Raw genomic sequence first — 27,711 nt, forward strand, 5'->3', positions numbered from 1 at the left:
AGAAACGAAGTAGGTAAAATAGAAGTAAAACTATACATTTTTTCCCAGTAATCTACTGGTAGAATCAACTGGCTGGGCTAACTGATTCAGCTAGGCTTACCTAAAATAGCAAAGGATATTTTCTATTTTTCAATCTTACATCCCCTTGCTTGAGGTTACTTGTTCCAGAACCTGGATAATTTAATGCCATTGAATTTTCATGATTGCTTATAAAGTCTAGAATTGCTCAAAGGATAAATAATTCAGGAAGTATATACTAAGTACTTTCCATGAAGGCTTTGTACATCAGGAAACAGTATTCTTTTCTGTTGAAAGATGCTTCGTGGGAAATTGAAAACTTTTTAAATCTATTGTCGAAATTCTCCTCGAACAGATTATAAAAAAGTAGGTAGACAGATGGTTTTATATAGCTGAAATGGATCCTAAAATAATCTTTTCAATTCCTTTGTTTTATAGGTACAAGAAATAAATATCTAAGTGAGCCAAAGTCAGCTCATTATTTTGAGCTGACTCAAATATTTAGTACTAGAACTAGAACAAATATTTAATAATAGAACTAAACCTTTAGTAGAAATCACTGTAGGAACATAAATTCTGAACAATCACTACATTTTAAGTAGAAATAATTTTGCAAATGTTGGTATAATTTGTGAAGCAAGCTACATAAATCATATCAGTCAAAGTCTCCGCTTAATGTTGGCCTACACATTTCTTCAAGTTGGGCCTAAACATGGCTACAGCACCAATTTCATAAAATAAAAATGACCAAATCATTAAGCAACTGTCATTCTAAAGAGTGAAATATTTCTAAGCTAAAAAATTTAATTCATTATCAGCCTTTTTTTGCACAATGATTATCATTGCATCAAAATCATCTTCTAATGTGCTGAACAGAACACAGAACAAACAGCTCTGATGAGCTTGTTTTCTTAACATTTGTTGAGGGTAAACACAAATGATTTTGCAAGGCTCTAAAGAGGAACACTGGCCATGAGGAGGGGTTATCTATGGTAATACAGGTCATGTGCTAGGAGAGTATTGGACCCTCTTTAAATTAAACATTTTTGAGGCTCACAGAGAAGCAAGTTGTGCAACATGTCTTGAAGTTACCGACTCCATGAAGTAAAGGACAGCAGATTACACTGAAATGACGTAGAAGAATTTTTTCTTTTTTGACTAAAACCAGGTCACCTACGTACATTCATACTCCACCTCCTCTTATATAGTACGTTTGTTATAGTAAATCTGATTTCTTCCTTGGCCTCCTATTTCTTCCAGGAAGATGTATTCTGTCCTCCTCAACTGCTGTCGTAAACAATAAAGTTCCATCTTCCTAAATATTCCTGCACATCCTCATGAATGGACCATACAGCTATTTCTTCCTCCAGATTAGGGGATTTCTGAGTTGAGTCATTGAAAGATAAAATTTTTATTTTATTGAGGTTAAATCTTTTTTTTTTTTTTTTTTTGGCTGGAAAATAAGACTCTAGAGGGGAAAAAAAGAGAAACAGGAAGGAGATGGAGAATGGGAGGAAGAAGAGAAGGATAAAGAAAAAGAAGCCAACAGTCTGATCCTTGAATTCTGCAAACAGTCAAAAGTGCCTATTTGGATTCAACTCCTACTTGGGTGTTGAAGAATTAAGCGTTTTATTCTGGTATTCTTTTATTTGATTTCATTTTTTTATGTCATTTATTTTTAACTTACACTTGACTTCATCAGGATATCCTCAGCTGATAGCAGAAGGAAGATAAGTAATGTTGTTGCTAACTGAACTCGGATTAAGAAACTGATTATTTCAAGAGAACATTCTTGAAAACTTCATGGACCGAAAAAGCAAAGATTGAACGAGCATTCAAAAGTTGAGGATTGTGCCAGGTTCCAAAAAATATTTTTAAAAGTTAGTGGACTGGGATTAGAAACTGAGGACAGGGCATCTCTGGATGGATTTGGTTTGGTGTCTGCCTTCAGCCCAGCATGTGGTCCTGGAGTCTTGGGATCAAGTCCCACGTCAGGCTCCCTGTATGGAGCCTGCTTCTCCCTCTGCCTGTGTCTCTGCCTTTCCTTCTCTCTCTCTGTCTCTCTCTCTCTGCGTCTCTCTCTCTCTCTCTCTCTCTGTGTCTCTCATGAATAAATAAAATCTTAAAAAAAAAAAAAGAAACTGAGGTCAAGCAGTAAAAATAAAAATCCTATAAAGAGTGATTAGACATATTGTAAAAAGTAAGATAAATGAAAAAAATAAGGTTGTATATGGGAAGAAGTATCAGTATTATGTTACTCTGGATAGTACACCAGTATATAATCGGAAAAAGAAAAAGTTGTTAGGTTAGGATAATATTTGTACTAAATATGTTAACTACATTCCTCAAATTATTAGAGACCTTGACTCAAAAGTCACTTCTCTAATAAATGTCTATTTTTCTACCATTTGTTATCAGGATTAATTAATACTTGATTAATTAATCAATATTTCCCTATTATAACAAAATAAAGAGAGATACAAGGTCTTCAGGAACGTACATTAGTTATAAAATATTGCCATTCCCAACACATACCAAAGATTCTCTCAAAAATATATCTAGTTCTCCAAATTCACAAATAGAATTGTACATCCTCTAGATAAATTTATTGTGTGATAAACCTTTGAATTAATGACCTTTTATTAGGGCATGATTCTTTTTTTTCATATTTATATTCATATAAGTTTCAAAAGCTTAACACCAGATGAAGGTTACTGAAATCTTCAACTAAGGTCTTTCAGGAGTGTAGTTTAATTTCCCCATTCACATGGAGATCAGAGCCCTATGATGTAATGATCATTTGGTGACACTAGAAAAAAGAAGTGTTATCCACTAGGTTATATCACTCTCATTTTCTTTCACTTTTAATATAGAGGCTAAGAAAAGTAAGAAATTTCTTTACCTGTGAAAGTATCCCAATTCTTATCTTGTTAATGCTTAAAACCAAGATGTAATATCATGGTGAACTGAGAAAACAGTACTCAAATCTGAGAATACACTTTTTTAATAATCCCAAATTATAGTCCTGAACTGTCTGCATTTTTTTTGCAAAATGTCTTTGCAGCTAACTCTCTGCTTAGAGGCCAGAATCAATTTTAACGAAAATCCATCTTTCAGAAAAAAAAGTGCTTTTTAAAAATAATGTTTACATTTAAATATAAAATGCTTATAATAACAACTGAGAAAATATTGAAAATATGTCCATGGAGCACCATAAATTTTTTAACTGTTATTTTCAGTCCTTGGGGTTTATAAGTAGAGATTTTGTCTCAGCTTTTAGGCAAACATGACTTGGGGGAGGATGATAGCAAGCTAGATGACTCTTAAACACTGAAGGTAGGACATCCAACTATATCACAGTGATAATATAAGAAATCAGAGCATAGTCCTATGCAAATATAAAACAAAAGAAAAGAAATTAACACTGAAGGGCAAGCCTGACTCCTGGCAGAGACTAGAGCCACTCAATAGGAGGATCCAGTTCTGTTGTGATGTTTCTTTCCCATCCTTCAGCTACAGCCACTGGCTGGAATCCAAAGTGTCTCAGTACTCTCCATCTCTGCTACTTTCCCCTCTGTTCCTCATCCTGCCACACAAATTTCTCCAAAGAAAATACTTAAAGCATGACAGAAGGGGTACAGGGAACAAGAGAAGAGAGACGTCAAAGGAGGAATGTACAATTACAAAACAATACATTGAAAATATGTAAACAGATCTCACAGTGGCTTGACACACAGCCAGCAATGTCAAAGCCTACTGAAATGTTGTCTTTATAAAATGGAGCTGATCAAGAAAACGAGGAGGAATAATTAATTACACAGATGGTGAATCATTTAGCCAACGTAAGATGATGCAATATTTTACCTGATGAAGAAATTTGAGGGCAGTTGTTTGTTAGATTAATTTTCTCAATTTGTCCATATCCTGTTAACCATTCAAAGCCATTGAAATCACACTTTCCTTTATGAATTGTATGTATATCCATCTTATCTGTATCATACAGTTAAGTTGCTATTCACATACCACTATTTCACATACTAAAAGAGCTCTGCACTGCTTATTGACTATAGTGCAAAGCTAAAAATACAATATATAGACTTTTACACAGCTTTAGGCTCCTTATGACTCATTCATGTTGTGAGATCCTAAATTAGTTTCTTCATTGTCTCAGTTTTCTATCAACAAGTTGGAAATAGCATCAACTATGCCCTCTCATGGGTCATATAAGTCCTAGGTGATAATTAATTCTCTCTAATTCCTTTTTTCAACATTTATTGAAGGCCTTTTTATGTGCCAAGCACAGTGTGAAATCCTAGAATAGAAGTAAAACTCCTATAACAGACTTGACCCCCAAAAGCTCACTCTTGAAAGAACCTTCCAGGTTTCTTCTTTAAAAGATACATGGCATACATTTTCTACTTTCAAGATCAGATAATAAAGAGTAACAAAAAGAATGGAAAGCCTAAGAAACTCCAGACCCACAAGACCCAAACATAACAAACCAAATCAATATTACTTCCTAGCAGCTCTCCTGGGATGAAATGTGATCACCTGTTAATGCACTTCACAAAATAGAATCTTGCATATCCCAAAGGAATTGACCCACACCCTAAGAGACACTTTAGATCCAACTTCTTAAGGGAAAAAATAATCACACTTTTCCACCAATTTTGGCTAAAGGGTCTAATGATCAACACTAAACAAATTAACTAGAGTAAAATTATAAATATCTACTGTATGTGTGACTATAAAAACAAGGTATAAGCCATGAAATCTCACATTAATTTTTTTAGAAAAACAAATACTTTCTGAAAACAGATGAAAGAGAAATTCAGGTTAAAGTACATTTTAAATGAATTTAGACTAATGTTGAATGCTATAAACAGGCAAGGCATAATATAAAAAACAGCAAGCTTTAAAATAAATAAAACCTCAAACACTCATAAAATTATAAATCTATAGCTACCCTCACACCCAATAGGAATACCAGAATCTAATTACTAAACCACAGGGAGAAAAATAAGGCCTCAGACCAAAGTTATATTACAGGTACAAAAGTTTTAAAAATCAAGAATAATAAAATTTCTCAAGAACGTCTCATCAAAATCAAAATCCAGAATCCAGCTCACCACTGTTTCTTCTTTTCCAAATCTTGAATACGAACAGCTAAGAAAAGATAAAAATTTAAATCAAGGTAAACAAACTTATGACTGCTAAAGCTTATACACAGGGTGGTTGGAAACAGGATTGCCATGTCCAGGCCCAAGTTAGCAAAGTCCTCTTTTAAGGAGATTAATCTTTTTCTTCAGACTTAAAACCCTTATGTTATGTCTGGGAAAACAACTACTCCACTACCTTGATACTGGACTCCGTGTTTCTTCCAGACCTAAGATAAGACACTTTTTCTTTATCTTCTTTGAAGAAAAGATATAGCTCCAAAGTCCAGGAGACAGATCACGTTCTAATACCAATAGAATTAGAGGCCTTACCAAATCACCTGACCTAGAAATAGTATAGGGATGGAAAAAAGAAGTGCTAGACACTTCAATAGAAAGTTCTCCAAATTAATGTATTTCCTCAGTAAATACATATCCTAAATATCTTAATAAATTTCAGGAGGAAGTATGACAACTGTTCTTTTACACACATAATGTATTATACTTGAAAATAGCACACACACCTTGAATTAACCAGAAGAAATGTGCTCCAAATTATATTTGCAATTATATTTAAAGTCTGATGTAATTTTTTACTTCAAAGAATACCTACACTCTCAAACTAGCATAAGGGAAATTCTAATGAAACCAGTTGAAAATAATTTATGGCTTAAAAATATTTTAAATGTTTAAAATCATTCATACATGCTATATTTACACATATGAATGATATATAAAGAGTTAAGCAAAATGTTATACAAAATGTTTCCCTGGAAGGACTCAAAACATCCTGAATAATCTTCCTTTGATGTGTTTTAAGTCTTAGCAATCAACAGAATTGGAATTTTTAATATTAAACAAATAAACTGTTCTTCAAATGAGGATGAAAAACAGAGCTGTGTTTATGAAAGTCAACTAGAAATCCCAGGATGGAGCTTTGACATGAATTCATTCTATTATAGCAGCTGAGTTATTTAACATATATTTGTCTGCACCATTTTCTCATTAGGAAATGGAGAAGGATTAATGATCATGAAAAAAAGAGGTATTGGCCTAAAGGTGTATCTCAGCAAACGTTCTATGTGCAGAAGAGAAGGAATCTTTGCAGTAATATATTTCAGAAGCAAGTTTCCAGTTTTACAAACCTATTGATGTGATTCATCCCCAAGATATTATCTGTAAGTACTAGCAAGTATATAACATGCTAAACCAGTCAAGAAATGGAGGACAATTCTTCCCCTTGCTCTGTCATAAACTGATTCTATTGCTAGCTCATCAATTAACCTTTCTTTATCCCAGTTTCTCTAAAAACTGGGCAAGTCAATGTCAAGTAAATGACAGGGGTGTGTAAGAGTTAGTGAGAGAATATCTGTCAAGCTATGTGGTCTCAGAAGAGAGCACCAACGGAAACCAATTTGATTAAAATCGAATGGCCTTATGTTGATAGCCTTAGTAGAATTGTTAAGGGTTAACTGGGGGAAAAACGAGTGTTTCCTGATCCCTTGATTTTGTATGTCGAGTTTATTCATCATTTATCCATTTATTTATTTATACATTCAGTAAGTTGAGTATCTTCTACTATATACCAGGTACTGCACTAGGCATTGGTGAGATGAACTGACACGGTCTCATATCTCATGATACTTCAGAGATGATGCTTAACAAATACGAATGAATGGAGGTTTTCAGTATATTAAGGCAGCTTAGTAATCAATCATACAATATATGATTACAAATTATATTACAATGTATAATTACAATTCTGCAGGGGCAAAAAGTGGAGTATTCAGCTACAAAATAATAGTGGGTAACAAAATTTAGATTGGATGGTTAAGAGAAAATCTCTTGGGGAAGCAATGTTTAAGTTGGGATATGAATGATACATATCAGTTAAATGGATAATGTGGGAAGAAAAATGTTCCAGCCAGAGGGAATGCCATGGGTGAAGACTCTGAGTTGGGAATTGACAGTGCTTTCCAGGAACTGATTGATGTGGTGGGACAAGAAGATGGTGAACAAGGAGTAAATATGAATGGGTGAAATCTGAGAGATTGTCAGACCTCAGATCCTATAGGGCTTGGTAGGGTATGTTGAGGTATATATTTGTCATTCATAATTCATTGAAGAATTTTAACATAGTATCAGTCTGCAAAATAAACACTGCACATTGGGTGGCTTAAACAACAAACATTTATTTCTCACAGTTCTAGAGGCTGGGAATTCCAAGATCAGGGTTCCAGTATAGTTGGGCTGTAGTGAGAGCCTTCCTCCTAGTTTCCTCATGTTTCAGAGTGAGAGAGAGAAAGCAACATCTTTCATGTCACTAAGGGCACAAATGCCACCATGAGAGTTCTACTCTCATGACCTAATTACCTTCCAAAGGTCTCATCTCCAAATACCATCATATTGGAGATTAGGGTTTCAACATAAGAATTGGGAAAGAGGATCATAAACACTTGGTATCTAGCACATGGAAAGTGAAATTATTTTATGTTATAAAAATTGCTGCCTGTATAGAGAATGCATTGCATGCGAGGTGAGTCCAAGTAAGAAGCTAACTGTGGTTGACCTGTTTGGGTGTCCTTCCCAGATCACCTTTACAGGGCCGGCATACTCATCTCCCAGCCACTGCAAGGGCTGACTACTAATCAGTCATACCTGACACCTTTTTCAGACACTTGCCTTGGTGAATGAGTGTTGCCTTCCTCTATTCAGGGTCATGAAAGGCCAAACTTACTTCCCTCAAGAGCAGACAACTCTGCCACGTGGTTTGTGTTCCTCCCTATGTGGATCCAGCCAAAGTTACAACTTACTTGAGACCAGAGACCACTTTTTAATTTTATTTAAGTGATGGAGGGAGAAGTCAAATGCCAGTAGATCAAAAAGTGAATGGGATGTAAAAAAAAGTAGAGACAATATGGGGGGGGGGGGGACACACAAGTAGATAAAATAATGGAAGCTGCTTGAGAATGTGGAGCAAGGAAAGGTATCATTTGCTAGGTTTTTGGTTGGTTGGTTGGCTGGCTTTTGAGATGGAAAATGACCAGGGCTTATTTGATGAAAGGAAGGAATAAATTTGTATGAAACAGTGTATCCAAAAAGTGAAGACTTTGAGAAAAAGAAAAGATAGAATCTAGAGAACATGGAGAAGGACTGGCTTATGATAGGAGGGGTAATATTTCCACCCTTGTAACAAAAGACCAGTAGAAGTAGATGCATAAAATATCCCCTCTCTTACTCAAAGTTTGATGATTTGATAGTGTGAAGATGAGAGCATGGCCTGTTTCTACTTTATAATGAAATAGGGCATGTAGTTTTCAACTGAGGATGGGAAAGTTCTCCTGTGAAGAGTAGGATCATACTCTCATTAGAGAATCATAGTGAGAGCCGTAGTAAGAGATTCCCATTTGATCATGAATTTATAGTAGTAATACCAGAATGTCCACGTATATGGTTTTCTACAGCTATGTTCAAATCCATGGGTGTAAAGATAGACACGGAGGATTATTCACTAAAGGCTTGAGTTTTGCCAGGCCAGTTAGAGAGACACAGGAGTTTGGAAGTTAAGGCTATCTACAAAGAAAGGATCACAATTGTAGACTTTAAGATAGATGAGACAGGATACTCAAGAAAGAGTTAACAATGGGAATACTTGAGTATATGAAGTCAAAGAATAAGGAAGGGGGTAGGGGCAGAGGGATGTTTGAGTTTTGGAGGTGGTGCAATTTCTAGTAGAGAGCGGTCTAACTGTGGCCACAGGAGTTGGTGGCTAAAATCAATGTTGAGTCAAAGAAGTGGGATGGTTTGCTAAAATTGGTTTACATCACCACCATTTGGTTCATGCAACTCCAGTAATCTATGGTTAACAAAAATCTGCCAAATCACATGAACTCCCTTTAGAAAAATAATTAATCATTGCAAAGCAATCTGAATGAGTAAATTGTGCTTAAGTGAAACACTAATATTTCCCACTTTTTCCCTTTGAAGGGATATGTAACCTCACATCACAGAAATACTGGCTTAACTACATTGGGCTCCCTGCTGAGCAGGGAGTCTGCTTCTCCCTCTCCCTGTGCTTTAAAAAAAAAAAAAAAGAAAGAAATACTGGCTTAAAAGTTCTCAGAACTTTTTTTGTTGTTTTTCAGGGGTTAATAGTACTAATGTGGCCTTGGACTTCTGTAAGTCAGCACAACTGATCAATCAGCATTTCACTGATTGCTTCATTCCCCTTCTCTACATAGGAGGGGGAGAAAGCCCTTGCAAAACGTGTTTGCTCTGTTTGTTATTCTGGACAAAGCAGATAACGAGTTGCAGCTGCTGAACACAGTGTACTGCTTGCCGAGGCCATTGCTTTAACTTATAGATAGAAGTAGAACAGCCAGAGATGTGCCTCAGGCTGAAGCGGTTGCTGTAAATAGGACAGCACTCACCAGCTACAGTATATGCGTTTCATTATCCAACAATTTGTTCTGTGAGGGCAGTTTGATTGGCCAGGCAGGAATTCAAAAAGAGAGACTTTAAATATCACGACTCAGCTGAAAGAGTTCTGTTTTCTAACCTGAGGAATTCTCTCTGTCAGTCTCAATAAAGATGCTTGTAAGAGTAGATGATGCAGACTCTGAAGGCATGTGTCCCTCTGGACACGGTGCACCCCTGATGATTAGTCTTGGGGCTATGCCTCAGGCCTCACAGTTCCTGGTGCTAAAGCTACTTGCAGATCCAGCCCTTCATCCAACTGAGTTCTGTTCTTCTTGTCCTGTGTAACTAATGATCGAGAGGCAAAAAGATGTGAGGTCAACTATTTGCCCTTGACCAGTAAATAGGTGTTGACACTGAGCTGAGTAAATAGCACCATTTGTCCATTACTTGTGATTTCATTTTCTATTTTATCCAGGATTAAGCACTAGGACATGAGGAAAACAATAGTGGCCAATATTAGATAGTGTAACCCAAAGTAGACAGATTTTCTGGAGTGGAGGAATTAAATAGGATCCTTATGCTTTTTCTCAAAAGATTTGCCAATAACCTCTATCTGCATGACCTTGAGCAAGTTGCTTTCACTCTTTGCACCTCAGTTTCTTCATTAGATAAAATGGGAGGAAGGAAATGGAGGAATGCTGAGAGAATTTAAGTGGAATAAGTGCTGGAAAATGGCACCGATGAGTGAAGGAGACTATTGGTCACTCACTCATAATGTGAGTATAAATTGGTTAGTCACTTCATAGCACAATTTATCATTACATAGTAAAATGTAAAATGAGCATATCCTATGGCAATTAACATTTCTCACTATATAACTTAGAGAAATACTAAAACGTGCACAAAATGATAGATGTAGAGATAGATATTCATTGCTGTAGAAATGAACCAATGGAAATAATATTTAAATGTGATAACATTCTTTTTCCTTTTGAAATTCTCTTTCCTGACCTTCACCACATACACACTCCATTTGCTCTGGGATAGTTTAGAATTATGACAGCAGGAATACAAAGAGAAAGAAAAAGTTAATATTTATCTTCTGGCATTCTAATGGTATTTTGCAATAAGGCAACAGTCCTAAAAAATAAGATATATTTTAAAATCCTTAAAATCCTATTGACTTATCAGACCTTGTCTAGAGTACTCAGGTTACTTAGCATTCTTTCATATTACAAACAGACCAACCTTTCCTATCATAATTACTGGGCACTACGGTGGAAAGAAGACATGGCACAGAAGAAGCAGACAGCCTACCCCCTCTGGGCTGAAGGATGGTGCAAAGAACGTGGAAGCTCAGGGGAAACAAGGAGGTCAGATTCAGACCTCTTAATCCCAGGCCCGTCTCTGGCCCACTCTTTGGGAAGTGAAGACGTCATGGAGCAAGGCCAGCAGATGCATGAAACTGAGAAAGAGCTCATGGCATTCCAGGCCTGGAAACTGGAGACCCAGAATCACCTAGAATAATCCTCATTGTGGCAACACAGAGGTTTTAAAGTACCAGAGGAATAACAAGGCCAGGGGTTGAGATGGAAAAAAATCACTTCAAGCAGATCATTTCAGACAAGAGACCAATAGCTAAAGCCAGTATTACCCCCAAAAAGTAGGTGGAATATGACCACGCAACAGGATTCAGTAGAGAGCAGGCCACTCAGGCTCTCTTGCAGATATCAACAAAGATTCAGAAGACACTACATCAATTCAGGCACCCTTCCTTTCTCTACCATCAAATCATATAAGCCAAAAAACCAGATGCCGTCTTGAGGAGAATAGGGTAAGCAGTCAGAACGTGGGAAGACTGAGCATCTACATAGATCACTCAAGCAGGGACAGAGTTACCTAAAAGAGGTGCTTGCGTTACAGCACTAGGCTCAAGACAGTGTCTACCAGCTTAGACTAAAGTTTAATTTTTATCAGCTGAAATAGATCAGATTAGTCATTTAAAAAAAGAAAATTAAAGGGTGCCTGGGTGTCTCAGTCCATTAAGCATCCAACTCTTGATTTCAACTCAAGTCATGATCTCGGGGTTGTGGAATCAAGCCCAGTGTCCGGCTCTGTGCTGAGCATGGAGTCTGTTTAAGATTCTCTCTCCCTCTGCCCCTTCCCCCCCCCCAAAAAAGAAAATTAACCTACATTTTCTTTGAATATCTGAGCCATCAGTGAGTAATTTTAAACCTTGCTTCAAAATAATCAGTGGAGATATGACTGAACAAAGCACAGTATGCCAATTCTATGGAATATTTTGTAGCCAATTAGAAGACTAAGCAGATCTCTACATACGAAGAGTGAGAGCAAACACTGACACAGCATTTACTCTGTGTATTGGCTTTGTTTTAAATGCGTCACATGTGTTAACCCATTTCATCCTCCAAAAGTCCTGTGAGGCCAGTTCTTTGTTATTCTCATTTCATGTATGAGAAAACTGAGGCACAAAATCTAAGTTGTCTTCCCAAATTTCCCCTACTAATTCGTGATGAAGCCTACATAGAAATATCTCTAAGGCATACTGGTAGGTGAGAAAGGCAGCTTATAGGGCAATACATATAGCATAACATTAATAAATACACACATGTACACAAACCAGCACTGTATAATTTTATCTATAAAACACTGAAAGAGGTTTAAAATGATATTATCAAATTAGTAATAACACACTCCTCTAGAGGCAGGTAGAGTTTTTCCATAGGGAGGAATATTGTCAAAGAGTTTAGTCTTATCTGTAATGTTTTAATTTTTCATATTCACAACACAGCAATGCACTCACTACTCATGTTGCTAAAAATTGATAATATGGGTGATATAAAAATAGCGGGCTGAGAATATGATGATAAGTAATTTTTTAAAAAGTTTTCTTCTTTATCTGCAATATGCTAATATAGAAAATTATTCTTAAAATGCAAAAAAAAGTGTAAGATGATGTTGAAAGTTAATAAATTGCAAGCTGTTTATCCTACCATCTCCACTGGATATCAATGGACTGATTTTTAATCATGCAATAGTAATTAAATAGTAATCAATAGCGTTCTTTCAAGAACACTAAAACAAAAGTAGTCACTCAAGGTTATTTATATTGCAAAATAAAAGAATGAGGAGAAAATTGTTGAAATTAAAATACATATTTTTACTAAAACATATAAGGATATCTTGTTTTAATATACTGAATACATTCAGCCACTATAAAATTCTGTTTTCCTGATTTTTTTTTTCAAAAACCAGTTGAACCTTCACTCTAGGCTATATTGTACAATCTGTAATATACAAAAGTAGACCATTTCAAGTGTGATATCATTAGGTATGTATGTGCTTAAATATAAAGAAATAAAGATACAAGCTTTATTATAATAGGAAATATAGACCTCCATAGAATTTATAATGGCCTGTAAAACTTAAATAGCATATTGGGACAAGATAGGAAATCTAAAAATGGTGCGCTATTAGTTTGAAAGATAATGTCATTATATAATTAGACAATCTTTATTTTTATTTCAAATCTTGCCACCAGCAAACAAAAATGACCACCATATTAAAGACTGTGAGTCACGCTGCCCACCCCAGGGCCAGGAGCATCAATGCACCCGTATTCCACAGGAAGAGAATCCTTTGCGACCGTATTGTTCTTTTCACCTGAGAAAGATTAGTAGTAGTGGAGTAGAGTGCGGAAGAGTAAAAGTAGCATGTTTTGTAGGATGACAGACTACTTTAGCCTCTGTGCAAGGCCAGATTTAGCACAAACACATCGTCTGTCAACAGCCACCCAATGAATCACATCACCAGTGACCCTAAAAGAATAACTATTGCCTTATCATTTTCATATAAAATGACACACTGGTCAGGGAAATGTAGTAGCTTAGTCCAAATCAGTGGTATAAGACATCCACCTTGGATTCAGGGTATCATATTTGATTAAGACTCTAATTTAACAGCAGTTGAATATTGCTGCTGTAACACCTAGAGTACACCCGGGCCTATCGGTACTCAGTACTTCAGAGGGCTGCTTTGGCAGGTGTTACTGATGGTATTAATGTGAGGAAGGCCCACCACTGCAGGAGAATGGCAGTTCCATGCTAGAGCAAACTCCCCATCTTGTACATAAAGCCTTCACTAAACCCCATGCCTATTGCTCTGGCCAGACTGAATTCAGCAATTATTCCTTCCAGAATACATGACAAATGCAAAAGAAATATACATCTATTCACATGGGAAGAAATTTGCCAATTACATTTGCTTTTTCCCCCTTCCCTTATCACTAGCTCTTCTCACCACTCATTGGTTTGAAAATTAACCCCCTTAGCAATGTACCGTAACTGAACCTGGTGGTGATTTGAGGAAATAGAAATCCAAAACTGATAATTCATCTTTAGGTAATATACGATACACCTCTACAGCTTATCAGCATTTCAAAGTACAAGAGTTTAAGAAATTCCTATTAAAATGCATCTGGTATCATTAAGGAGGGGAATGGTGAACTTTATATCTTTCTGAGTTTCTGGCGTATTCATGAATATGATGTAAATTTATCACTGGCTTTCAACTGCTGATATTTCTACCACTTAGAACAGTGAAATCACCTGTTAATACTACATGTTTTTTTTTTCTGTTCACATGTATTTATCTTGTACTGTTTAACTTTAGTTTTAGAAGTAATATAAAAATTATTAAAAGTTTCCATTTAATAATTCATTCTTGTGTTCTTTCTTCCTTACTCTCATTTCCCTCTTAATGGATACAAGATCCATCAGGCAATTTAAATTCTTCTCTGTAAAGGTATTATGACAGCAGATACCTGCAATTGGTATTTGTAGTTCCAGGATTCTTTGAAGACCTACTGGGTTACTTTGTATTTCCAGTCGGCTGGGTTTATATCTAAAGAATCACCAAAGTACTATTTAATCAGGGGCGGCTGGGTGGCTCAGGTGGCTGGGTGGCTGACTCTTGGTTTGGGCTCTAGCTAAGATCTCAGAGTCCTGGGATAGAGTCCCATGGGGGGCTCCACACTTAGCAGGGAGTCTGGTTGTAGATTCTCTCTCTTTCTCTACCTCTGCCCTCCTCTCACTCATGCTCTCTCTCTCTCTCTCAAAGAAATCTTTTTTAAAAACTTAAGGTACTATTTAATCAGAAGGATTTGTTTTTAACTATCTAGAAAAAAACTTTGAGATCATTAGAAACTGGAGAACGAACTGTCTTTTAAATTTAAAAATTGTATGTAATGTTTTAATTGTATATGCATAAAGTTCTTTTGTCGGAAATTAGTTTCCATGTAATGTGTTCAGGATGGATTTTGCTTAGTGTGTGTGTGATCAGCCTGAAATAGACTCGAATTGGAAATGGCAGTATAATGGCAACTTTTAAATTCTTAGGTATAAAGTTAGAGACCTGGGTTTGGATCCCAGCTTTGTCACTTACTAACTGAGTGAGCCTAGACATAATGTCTCTAAATCTTTTTTCTTGGAGTGCCTGGGTAGCTCAGTGGTTAAGTGGTCTGCCTTTGGCTCAGGTCATGATCCTGGAGTCCTGGGATTGAGTCCCATATCAAGCTCCCCATCAGGGAGCCTGCTTCTCCTTCTACCTGTGTCTCTGCCTCTCTCTGTGTGTGTCTCTCATGAATAAATAAAGTCTTTTTTAAAAATCTGTTTTCTTATCTAAAAAATGAAAAATCATAATAGCACCTCTCTCATCACATTCATTTTAGATGGTCTCTAGATGGGGAGCAAGCTAATTTGGGGGAACAGGGGTTAAGATACAGTTACATCAATCTTTACCCAATAATGAGGAAGTTTTGATATCATCAAAGCATGGAGAAGGAGGGATGCCTGGGTGGCTCAGTGGTTGAGCATCTGCCTTTGGCTCAGGGTGTGACCCCGGTTACGGGATCAAGTCCCACATCGGGCTTCCTCTGCCTGCGTCTCTCCCTCTCTCTGAGTATCTCTCATGAATAAATAAATAAAATCTAAAAAGAAAAAAAGAATGAAGAAGGAAAAAGGGAGGAGAGATTGAACTTTATATATATATAAAGTTATATATATATAACTATATATATACTTGCATGCAATAAAAAAGATAGGATAATATTTTTGAAATATTAATTGATGCATTTTCTTCCCCAGGATTTCTTTTTTTTAAGATTTTATTTATTTATTCATGAGAGACACACACACAGAGAGAGAGAGAGAGGCAGAGACATAGGCAGAAGGAGAAACAGGTTCCCAGGGAGCCTGACACGGGACTCAATCCCAGGACTCCGAGATCATGACCTGAGCTGAAGGCAGATGCTCAACCACTGAGCTACCCAGGCATCCTGTCTTCTGCAGGATTTCTTCATGTTTCCTACCCTCCTCACTGAATCATACAGCTGAATTCTTTACTTCCAGGTGAGGATGTATATAGCAGAGAAACAAAACGTCATTCCTCAAAGCTGGGTCAGTAGCTGAGAACAGTCTGGAAAGCCAGGCTTTCATATATTATTGTGAGAAAACAGATTTGTGTGTTCCAATGAGCCAGAGCTTAACTGACTCGGCATAGCATTTATAGTATAAAACTTACAGCAGGGATAAAACATGAGGTTTCTGAATACTAAAAGGTAGATAAAACCTATAATGAGAGGGTGGTGAGGAAGGGAAGGAAATGAGACAGGTGAGAGTTTTACACAGGTTGTGCAGATTGTCACATGCTGATCATGAATAGATGCCAGACCCACTCTCTACCTACCTGCCCACCCCACTATGATTAAACCCCCAGAATAGAAGAGCAATTAAAATGCCCAGAGCAGAGATACAGATGCTTTGTTTCTCAAAGCGTAGCCAGGGAACACTGTAAGCTCTTAGGAAAGCCCTTATTCAGCCTGGTACCAAAGCAACATGGCACAAGGGCCACCATGATGGCTATGGAGCGCTCTACACCAATGAGCCAAAAGAAACTTCCTAGAATACCATACCATGGAGCCCACTCTCTGCATAGAAAGCAACCATGAGTTCTTGAGTATCTTCTTAAGGAAAAATAGGGAAGTTCTCAGAGGTCCTGTGGCCTAAGAGAGCCAAAACTGGGTTACTAGGTATGGTCTGGACCTCTAGACCCAACCAGGCCCAAGTATATCAACACCAGATGCTGCCCGTATGGCCTAAGTGCTAGAAGAGGTCTGCTATACATCAGTGGAAGCCAACAAGGCCCATGGAAAACCCAAGAAACAAGACACTCTGTTAATGCCAGGATGACTTATAATAAGCCTTGCAGTAACTTAGATCATCTCTAGAGATAATGGAAAAAGGCACCAGAAAGCTAACCTCAGAATTTTATCGAATAAACTAAAAGTAACTGGGTGTGTCTGGGTGGCTCAGTCAGTTAAGAGTCTGCCTTTGGCTCAGGTCATGATCTCAGGGTCCTAGGATTGAACCCCACATCAGGCTGTCTGTTCAGTGGGGGGTCTGCTTCTCCCTCTCCCTCTGTGCCGCCTCTCTCTCTCTCCCTCTCTCTCAGGTAAATAAATAAAAAAATATTTTTAAAAAGGGGAATAACTGAACTAAGCTGAGGTGGCAAGGGTAACAGTTTTCAGCCAACAAAGTAAATAGTTTAGCTAGTTTCAGTAATAGAAAAATAAGCAATCCTTTCTGTACACTTGAGTCATGACTGTAAATTTTAAGCCCACTATAATGTCTTATCAATTATATATTTCCTTGTAAAGCAAATCCACTGAGACCTCTTGGAAATGTACTGTCTGTTTCTTCTGAGACACTTACAAGTTAACAAAAGCATGAGATCAATGCTATGTCGTTAAGTCAATAACTGCCACAGTGGAACAATCCCAGAAATGTACAAATCTGACCTACAGCGATATATATTAATGGTTTTTGGTAATTGTTATGGGAGTGGACAGTCATTTATCTTTCCATAATGAGTCTGAGAAGAAAAATGAAGTGATTATGCATGGTCCCTCCTCCTTCAAAGGTGCCCTTCATCCTTTTCCCAGCACAAGTGAACGGGAACACCTGAAGGGAGCAGCACATCCATTAGTCATAGCAGGGCTGGGCTACGCACCTCAGGGACGAGTGCTTCTGTAGGCAGCCCCCCTCCCAGGCAGTCTTTTTGCCTTTGAAACATTGCTTATATTCCCACAGGATACCCTAATGCTTCTTTTAAGAAGTGGTATGACCATAGCAGTTAAGTGCTAACACATCAGAACATGTGCCCAGACACCCACTATGGCTCGATCAGTCACATTATGCTTGGACTAGTCAAGGAGCCGTCAACAAAGGGCAGCTGAGGACACTGGCTTAATTCAGCAGTTCACCGTCTGATGAAAGCAGGCGGAGAGAGTTTTAGCGGTTGGTTTCCCTATTCCCCAACGGCTTTCCTTTGAAGAGAAGGAGGAACAAAGGATCATTTTTGATTACTCTTAAATGAACTTCTTCCTACAGTGTTTGTTCATGATCATTTGACTGATTTTGCTTGGTAGGTTACTGTCTGGTGCATTATTTCTCGGGGGCCTTCCAGAAATAGAGACGATCCAAGAAGCCAAGACCATCCAAGAAGCCCCTAAATTGCAAAAGTAGGAAATACTCCACAAATTATCCCTTTACAGAAAACAGATGAGTTTGTATTGTTTTGGAAAGCCAGGTACATAGCTTGTGACCATCCCTTTCAGCCCTATGGAACTAGACATGCACAGCTTCCACCGAGGAATCTCACTCTTCATGCAGAGTATAACTGAGGACAGAGCCTCAGGAGCTGAACTGCCTGGTTCAGATCCTGGTTTCAACACTTATTAAATGTGTGAACTTGAGAAAACTGCCTACTCACCTTCTCGGTGCCTCAATTTCCCATCTGGATGATTGGAATCATGACATTGCCTACCTCATAGGGAATAATGAGAGTTAAATAAGGGAATTATAGATAAAATGCTTACAACAGCATCTAGCCTGTAGGTGCCACAGAAGTGTCAGCTACGTTTTTATCAACATCATTGCTATTTTTGAGATTTTTAAAAAATATTTTATTTATTTATTCATGAAACACAGAGAGAAGTAGAGACATGGGCAGAGGGCTCCTTGCAGGGAGCCCCGTGAGGTACTTGATTCCAGGATCCCGGGATCTTGACCTGAGCCGAAGGCAGTTGCTCAACCACTGAGCCACCCCAGGTATCCCTATTTTTGCGACCTTAAAACACTCTACCCATAAGCAGTATTCAGTTGCCCAACCTTTGACCTAAATTTAAGCCTTCAGAAAACCAAAAACCCTTTTCATCCTTTCAACCCAATTTGTCTTGATTCCATAAGACTCCATCAATTTATGATATAAGGTATAAGGCACCATGTATGGAACCTTCTAATTAATACTAAACTCACCAGTAAACACATATTTTTAATTTAGAAATAGCTATCTCCTAAACCAAAGTTTGAAATAAATAGCTTCAAACTAAATTTAAGCAGTTTAATTTCTTTTTTATGGCAAAATATTATTAATGAAATTACTCATTCACACCTAATAACACTAATTAGTATATGAATATATACATCTCTTAAGGACAAAATATCAAGTAATTTCATTGAATAGAACAATTCAGAATTCTGAGCATCAGCATAGAAACCACTATGTGAAAATCTAAAGCATCTAGTTATCTTTCCTGACCTGGCAAACTTCATTAAAAAGCCAGACACAACTAATACCTATGGTTTGTGCACAAGCCCCTTCGTGTCATCCACTTAGTCCTACCAGGAAACAATGGAAAGGCAGAAAAACCTACATCTACTTCAGTTTTATTTAAGACTATTTCAAAACAAGAGATTAATTACGAATTTAGGACTACTAAGTGGAAAGCCATTCATTTAGCATTTTATCAGTTTCCCTTTCCATCCTTCAGAACCATTTTTAATTTAATACTTTCCAAGTAACACATTCCCCTTCCAAATGACTCTAAGGTCAAAGACTAATTAACCTTTTCTCTTTAAATTTGGCAATGATACAGACCTTGTCCCCTTATTTTCAAATTTGGAGCTGCCTTATAACTCACCAAAATTAATTACACATTCTCTAAAATACCTCCTGGTTCTTTGTGATCTAGTTGAGACTAATGAAATGCCTAAATTTTCACTCCAGGGGCCCTAAATGAAAACCACGGTATGGAAGTGTAGTGTTAATCAGAGTCCTCACTAAAAATTACCAGAGAACTGTGAGCTTGTCAGAGTGAGTCAAACCCTGCCTGGGTGAAGGAGACCATAACATGAGCCAATCAGAAATCTCCTCTCTCCTCACTGACTTAGGAACCTTGGGTTGCTAACTTACTGTGTAAGTGTACACTTTCCCAGCAATTAAATAGAGAGGATTACGTTCAGGACCTCACAAGAACAATGCAATCTAGAAAGCCAGGGACAGCACAGAACTGAAAAATAGAGTTATAACTATTTGTGCTTAAATCTTCACATTCAGGACATTCCTACAGAATGGGCAAAGTATTACCTTGTATCAAAGCCAAATTTATAATTTTGATCCCCAGTCCTTTTTGGTAGCAGATTGTAAACAATTTAAGCAAACCTTCTGTCCAAAAAGGATTCCACTATAAACTCCTCCCCATAAGTGACTTTTTTATCTGCAGCTCAAAGTTACCTGAAATTCTCTAAGCTTTTTTTTTTCTTTTCTCATTCATTAGGCAAAGTAAAACAGAGCTTACAGGCATAACTTCCCCAAATTTGAACAAATACTTGAATGCAAAGCTTCGGGTTGGATTGCCTTATTAAAATGTTCCCAATTGATTACTTTTATTGTTCACTTTTTCAGTAGGCATGGAATGATAAGTACCAAAGAAATAGAAATCCTAAAATAACTGGTAAATCACTGGACAATTGAGAGACCATTACACAATGCTAAATAGAAACCACAGGAGCTAACAACTGGCAGAAGAATTCTGTTTAAAATTACAAACTGAACATAGAATTATCTGTTCTGCAGAGTTCATATTTTTTCCCTGTCTTTGCCTGTTATGGCTGAAATTAATTCCCCAGGGCTTTCAGCCCCAAGGCCACGATCTTTCAACTTTCATACAAGTTACTCCTTCTGTCATCATTTCTTCTATATCAGAAACTAGAATTGTTAAATCCTGTCCTGGAGAGTTTCCAAGCCTTGTAGTTTTATTCAACTGGCTATATGGCAAGAGTTTTTAGGACAATATTACCAGTTATTTTCAAAATACATGTATAGTATAAGACTTAAATAAGAATAAAGATTAGGGGCACCTGGGTGGCTCAGTCAGTTAAGCATCCAACTCCTGATTTCAGCTCAGATCATGATCTCAGTGTTGTGAGATCAAGCCCCTCGTCAGGCCTGTATTCAGTGCATAGTCTGCTTAAAATTCAATCTTTAAAAAAAAGAGAAAAAGATTAAAAAGTCATTATCTCATGAACATTTTCTGATACTAACTAAGGTAATTGCTCCCCAAGCTTACGGTGCATAGCAATGACAAGGAATGATGGATAAAATGCAGACTCTTGGCCCACATACCAAATGTACTAAATCTGAATTACTATAACTGAAACTGGGGAGCTGCATTTTTAATGAGCACCCCAGTTTATTCTGAGGTAGATAGCCGTCAGCTACATACTCACCAGAACTAGAGTATAAATGGAGGTTGGGGTAAAAACAATTAGGAAGGTAGTATTTGTTTTTGTTTTGTTTTAAGACTTTATTTATTTGAGAAAGAGTTGAGAACACAAGCAGAGGGAACACCAGGCAGAGGGAGAAGCAGACTCCCCACTGAACAGGGAGTCCAAAGTGGGGCTCGATCCCATGACCCCGGATCATGACCTGAGCCGAAGGTAGACGCATAACCAACTGAACCACCCAGGTGCCGCTAGTAAGGCGGTATTTGTGATACAGCAGGAAAATTCTGGAATTTGGCTAACTGCTGACCTCACAGTTTCTACTTTAGGTTAAGCTGTTTCATCTTCCTCTTCATTAGTTTCCTTGTCTGAGGAATAAAAATATTAATACCTATCTCATAGCACCATTGTAGGGTTAGGTTTACAGTACTGAAAACACTCAATGAACTAAAACCACCATAAACGGACTGCCTTGGAATTGAACACCCCTTACGGCAGGGCCGAACAAAACATCTTTGCTTCAGGAATTGTGATGTTTATCCTCATGTCTCTCATGTCTGTACCTAACACAACTGTCTCTGAAATGGGAGGCAAAAGTAGTCTAAAATGCAAGTTCCAGAGTTAAACCATCTGAATTTAAATGTTAATACAACCTCTTATTTGAGAAAATTAATATTTATGTGCCTTGGTTTCCTCCTCTGTATAATCAGCATAATGAGTGCCTGTCTCATGTAAAATGTTTGGTAGAGTTCTAGTCAATGCTCAATAGTTTTGCTATTATTGTGCCATGTGAAAGGGGATATAATGGAGAAAAGTGAGTAATTTTATTTTTGTAGGTCAGGATAGAAGAAAAAATGATAAAAATTATTTTATTAGGGATCAACAGCATTTAGAAAAGCAAATTATTGTCATTTTCAACAAACATGATTCCAGATCAGAAAAGTCTAATCCTCTTAAAGAGTTCAGTAACTCCATTCATCAAAAATCCTATTTCACTTAGTATGTAACAACCCATTTTGTACAAGAATTTGGTAATTTTGCACAACTTTTATGTGACCTCATGCCTTTATGCAGGTCACTAAATTGCTTTAATATCAACCTTCCTATCATAAAGATAATTATAAAATGGTAACCTTTGCCAACTTACCAAGATATTATAGTATTACACTTTTAATAAAATGTTTACAGTCTACAAGATTTTTTAAAAGCCAGGAGCTTAAAACCTCTAAAATTCATTATAAGAAACTTGAAATCCATAAGAGAAGATTTAGCTGGTGACAAGATCTGAAAATGCTTTTGAGTGAAAATGTCCATCCTTATATTGAGTGTATATCTCAAGTTGAAATAGAATAGAATTGAACTGACATGGAGCAATGAATGGGCAATAAAATGGAGATAGAATAAATGCAGTTAAGATGAAACCAAATAAAATCTATACTTTATCCATCCCCATCCATCTCCACAATACTGTCACTTATTATCAGGGTGTCTAACCCAGTTCCTGCTTCCAGTGTGAAGGAAGACTCTGTCTCTTGCTGCAGGTGGAAGTATTGGTTAAATAGTGAAGAGTAAGCAAAAATATTCTGGAATGCTATCTTTCCAGATTATTTTTTTTTCTTTCTTTTTGCCAAAATCAAAGGAAAACTCGGGCTAAAATATCTCTCACTGTTTTCTCTCAAGAGGCTAATGTTTAGGGCCTAAGTATTGGTAATGCAATAAACCCAGCAACCAAGAAAGGGCAAATGAAAAAATCCTTCCCTAGTCTATAAACCTGACTGGAGGAAATAAATGGTGCAGATGGACTCTCTGGTTATGGAAAGAGGTGGCCTCTAAACTACATTTATTCTGGCAGAGACTTTAAAACTGAAGACAAAATTTTAAACTAGTTCTAGGAGAAAGTGAACATTTCATAGCAACTCACTCTTTCCTCTCTTGATTTCAATTCAGTTTAATACCACAGTGACTTATTTTGCACCTACTAAGTGCTAAGCTGTAGGAGATTGGATGATGATTAAGACATAGTTCTCTATGTTCAATGAAACTAGAAGAGTCAGAGATGTACAAAATTAACCCCAGGGGGAGTTAGTCCATTCTTTTGGCAATGCCAAGACGGACTTTATATTTCTAGTTCTATTTCACTATAACTTTAAAATCTTAAAATCTTAACTTGGACTTCTCTCATGAGAAGTCTTCATCATGATAAATTCAAATATGCATAAAACCAAATGTATCATAATTCCCTCCCTTCCACTCCCCTGCAGAAAAGCATTCTACATTCCAGATTTTCCCATGGCATCACTAATTTCCCAATCAACCCAGGCTGTAAAAGATATGCCTTCTCTGACTCATCTTTTTCTCTACTGTCCCACTATGTCCCACAGTTAGCCACCATGTCTTGTCAAACTGTGCTGAGGAATTTACCTCATAACAATATTTTTCCTGCAATTCCTAATACTGACTGCATCTTATTTCAGAGTTCCTTGACCATTATCTATTACACTAATAAGCAAATAGGATGATAGAGATTTGCCTCTATCATACCCATGAACCTGAAACTAAATGAATAGTAATGTAATAGATAGAGGGGTGCCTGGCTGGCTCAGTCAGTAGAGCATGCAACTCTTGATCTCAGGGTTGTGAATCCAAGCCCCAAGTAGGACGTAGAGATTACTTAAAAATAAAACCTTAAAAAAAAGGAATGAAAGAAAAAAAAAGAATGTAGTAGACAAAGCTGGAAGAGCTTTACAAAGTTCACCACCTAGGTACCCTTTCCTGCCTTTTCTGAGGCATGATTGTTTGGCTTTTTCTTTGAGCTACCTTGGGGTGTTTATAACACATTACCTTTTTAACCTACTGATTTCCGTTGCTTGCAACCAAAAGAATTTTAACCAATACAAAGGAAAATAAGATTGAGTTAAATGAATTAAATCAACAAACAGTAAAAGGAAACAGAATGTCTCCCAGATCTATATTTTGTTAAAACTTAACTGATACTCTTGATACGAATAAAGACATCATAAATGTTAAATGGAAGCCAGTATTAAAACCTCTCTTAAGGGGGTGTGAAGTAGTACCGTGTACATCAGAGAGGCTATAGTAGGGTCACTAAAAAGGTTTCTATTTTTTTGCTGTGGGGCAAAAATGCTTTATCTCATCACATGGCAACCTAGGTAAAGATGTGCCTCCAGAACATCACTTCCCTTTTGTTCGAATTATATGCACACTAAACAATCACAATTAACTGAGTATAATGTCAAGTCTCCACTTACCTCAACACTGGCAACAGAGTGACCTGTGTTGAGAACAGAGGACAGGTCCTATTTTAAATGAACACTATGCATTTAGTCATTATGAGTTTCTTCCAAAGAGTGTCATAATTTCTTAGAGGACCAATAAAAGGTGGCTTATGGTCTTAACATGCTAAGGAATATAACCTTAACAGACACAAATTCACAAGGAAAATATTGGTCTCTGAGCCCTTTATGCAACCTTCATGTCACTGACTCCCATCCCCCACTCCCACTCTGTTGCATCAAATTTCAACATCTGTATAACAATCCCCACCCTCACAAAAACTTTCATGCTCATTCATTCATATTTGAATCTTTTTTTATCTGTCAAGCACTATGTTAGGTGATGGAGATATAACCTGCACAAAATATGGATCATAACTAGCTGATTAATAACTAATAATTTATTAATATTATGCTAATGAATGTAACAAAGAATAAATAGAAGATTCTATTAGGATGTATAAGAAGGTGATGTATCCAAGTTAAGGTTATCAAGGAAAGCTTCCCTGACAAAATAATATTGAAGATGAGACTGGAAAGATGACCCCAGATCCCTCCCTCCCAATGTTTTTTTCCCCACCACTGCCAAACTAATCTTTGATAGAGCTTCCAACACTTCTCCTATGTGCTAGGAATGCAATTTAACTGAAGAGACCTATCTTTGGGAACCACTGGACTAAGTGGTGATTCCTAAGGTCCCTTATAGATCAAAAGATTTTATGATTACATACATAAATATTTATGTAATTTATGTAAATATTACATACATAAATATTAAACATACTTTTCAGTATGTATGTAACATTCTAATTACGGGAGTCCTGAAATCAGATGCATGTCTCCGATGTATGTTTATGTAAGAAAAGAAAGTTACAAAGAAATGTAGATGATTACTCCATTTTTAGGAAAGTGAAACAACAGTGTACTAGGTGCTTTTGTTGTTATACAATTTTGTGAGTGTGGAGAAATACATAGAGGGAAACACATCCAGGTATTCACAATGATTTCCTAATGGGAAGAAAGAAGGCAAGAAGAAAAAAGGCCATAGAATAACTTTAAAATATCATGATTTAACTTTAAGTAAAAATTCAAATATAAATATTCTATTTATATACTATTTCTAAAAATCTGTAAAAATTGAAAATATAAAGATTTTGGTCCCGCCAAAGAAATATCATGCATAAATGACAGTATTAATTGATTAGGTGACAAGATCATGGCAATTTGTATCATTGGTTTCTGGTTTCATTTTAATACTATGCTTGCAATTAAGTAGTGTTTAAGCTTGTGATTTTATATCAAAAAAACTTCCACTCCACTTCAAAGGATCTCTTTAGTTCAGTTTCACCCTCTCTCTTCAAATGATTTCCCACTACTTCCCAAATGCACCCACCAAGCACTTTTTATCAGTAACCTTCAGTTTTATGGCTTTTGTGATAAATGTCAAGGTGTGTGAGGAGGGGGAGCGAGAGAAAGATTTCTTGAATTCTGTTGTGTGGCATGTATTGTGTTAAGTACTTCACATTCATGAAACCCTTTAATCCTTACAATAACGTTAAAAAGAAGGTATTATACCTTTTCCCTTTTACAATCAAGGACACTGGGTTAAGTAACTTTCTTAAGTTGACCACACTTAAGGGGCAGAAACTGAGTATTCACATAGGACAGCCTAATTATAAAATTCATCCTTTACCTACTATACTTTATCTTCTGTCCTCCTTTCCATGCTCATCTCCCATGAGTCCTCCAGTGGACTCTTCCAATACCAGTCATGATGGACTGCTTGCATTTTCTACACAGGGCACTCTTTTTCTCACCCAGCCTCCTCTTCCCAATCTTCTCCTCCTCCCTTTCCTCCTTCTTTTCCTCCTTCTCTCTGTATTCCTCTCCCCCTCACTTTTTCCTCTCTATTTGCATGATTTGGAATATAACACTATTCTTGTATCTGTATATCAGGTAAATTCCTATTTGTTTCCTAAGACTCAGCCCAGTTATCTTCTCCTTCTACAAACCACCCATAGCATGGCATATCCAACCAGACTCGAGAGCGTCCGCTGGACCCCCATTATGCCTATTTTTAAACCTCTGCTGTAACACTTATCACTGCCGTAATTATTTGATAATTTAGCCACCATCTCACAATCAACTTTCCTTCCCCTGCCTGTGAGTCATTATTGGCCAAAAACTATAGGAGGTTATTCTTTGTAATTCCAGAATCTCATAAAGGATAGAGCAAAAAAATAAATGCATGCTATAAATAAATAAATGAAATGTTCTCTAGAGTTCAGTATATAAATCCAGGTTCATTTAGAGAAGACAGGTAAATGAACAAGACAGAATGAATATGATAGTTTTCCCTCTGTTCTTAGAAGATAGCATAGGCTCTCAGATAAGTTAACTGTCTGAGCGAGATTTTGCATCAGAATAATTAGCTGGAAAGTACAAAGTTTCAGAGAAATTATGTATTACATGCACTGAGTTTTCCATGGTACACCTGTAAACCAAACCCTAACTCAGGCATGTACAACCACATCAAAGATTCCTTTATTCTTGGTGTGTTGCAGATAGTTGTTTCCAACAATGAACAATGTGGACAGATGACTAGTGACAGCAGGAGCCTCTTTAGTTCCCATCCCTACAGGAAGAAGGACTTTCTTTAATAATTAGATTTGGAAAAAAAAAAAAAAAGAATTAGATTTGGGGCGCAGTCAGTTAAGGAACCGACTCTTGGTTTCAGGTCTGGTAGTGATCAGGGCTGTGAGATCAAGCCTCAGATGGAGCTCCTCACTCAGTGCAATGTCTGCTTAGGATTCCCTCTCCCTCTCCCCCTGCCTGTCCTGCTCATGCTCTCTCTCTATATATATATATCAAATAAATAAATAAATCCTAAAAAAAAAAAAAAAGGAGGGAGGGTGCCTGGGTGGTACAGTTGGTTAAGCATCCAACTCTTGGTGTCAGCTTGGGTCATGATCTCCAGGTGGTGGGATTGGGCCTCACCATGGGCTCCATGTTAGGCATGAGTCTGTTTAGGATTCTCTCTCTCCCTTTGCCCCTCCCGTACTCATGTGCATGCTCGCATGTGCACGTTCTCTCTCACTCTCTCAAATAAATAAATAAATAAATAAATAAATAAATAAATAAATAAATAAATAAAATCTCAAGGGGAAAAAAAGTGGATTGAAT

General features: G+C 37.1%; 1 protein-coding gene across 2 annotated transcripts in view; it reads right to left on the reverse strand.

Moving 5' to 3' along the window:
• The window catches only part of CPS1 (carbamoyl-phosphate synthase 1), a 357,452-nt gene that overhangs the window by 130,096 nt on the left and 199,645 nt on the right, over positions 1–27,711 (reverse strand). The window lies entirely within an intron of this gene.

Source organism: Canis lupus, chromosome 36, assembly GCF_048164855.1.
Source record: "Canis lupus baileyi chromosome 36, mCanLup2.hap1, whole genome shotgun sequence".
Classification (NCBI taxonomy): Eukaryota; Metazoa; Chordata; class Mammalia; order Carnivora; family Canidae; genus Canis; species Canis lupus.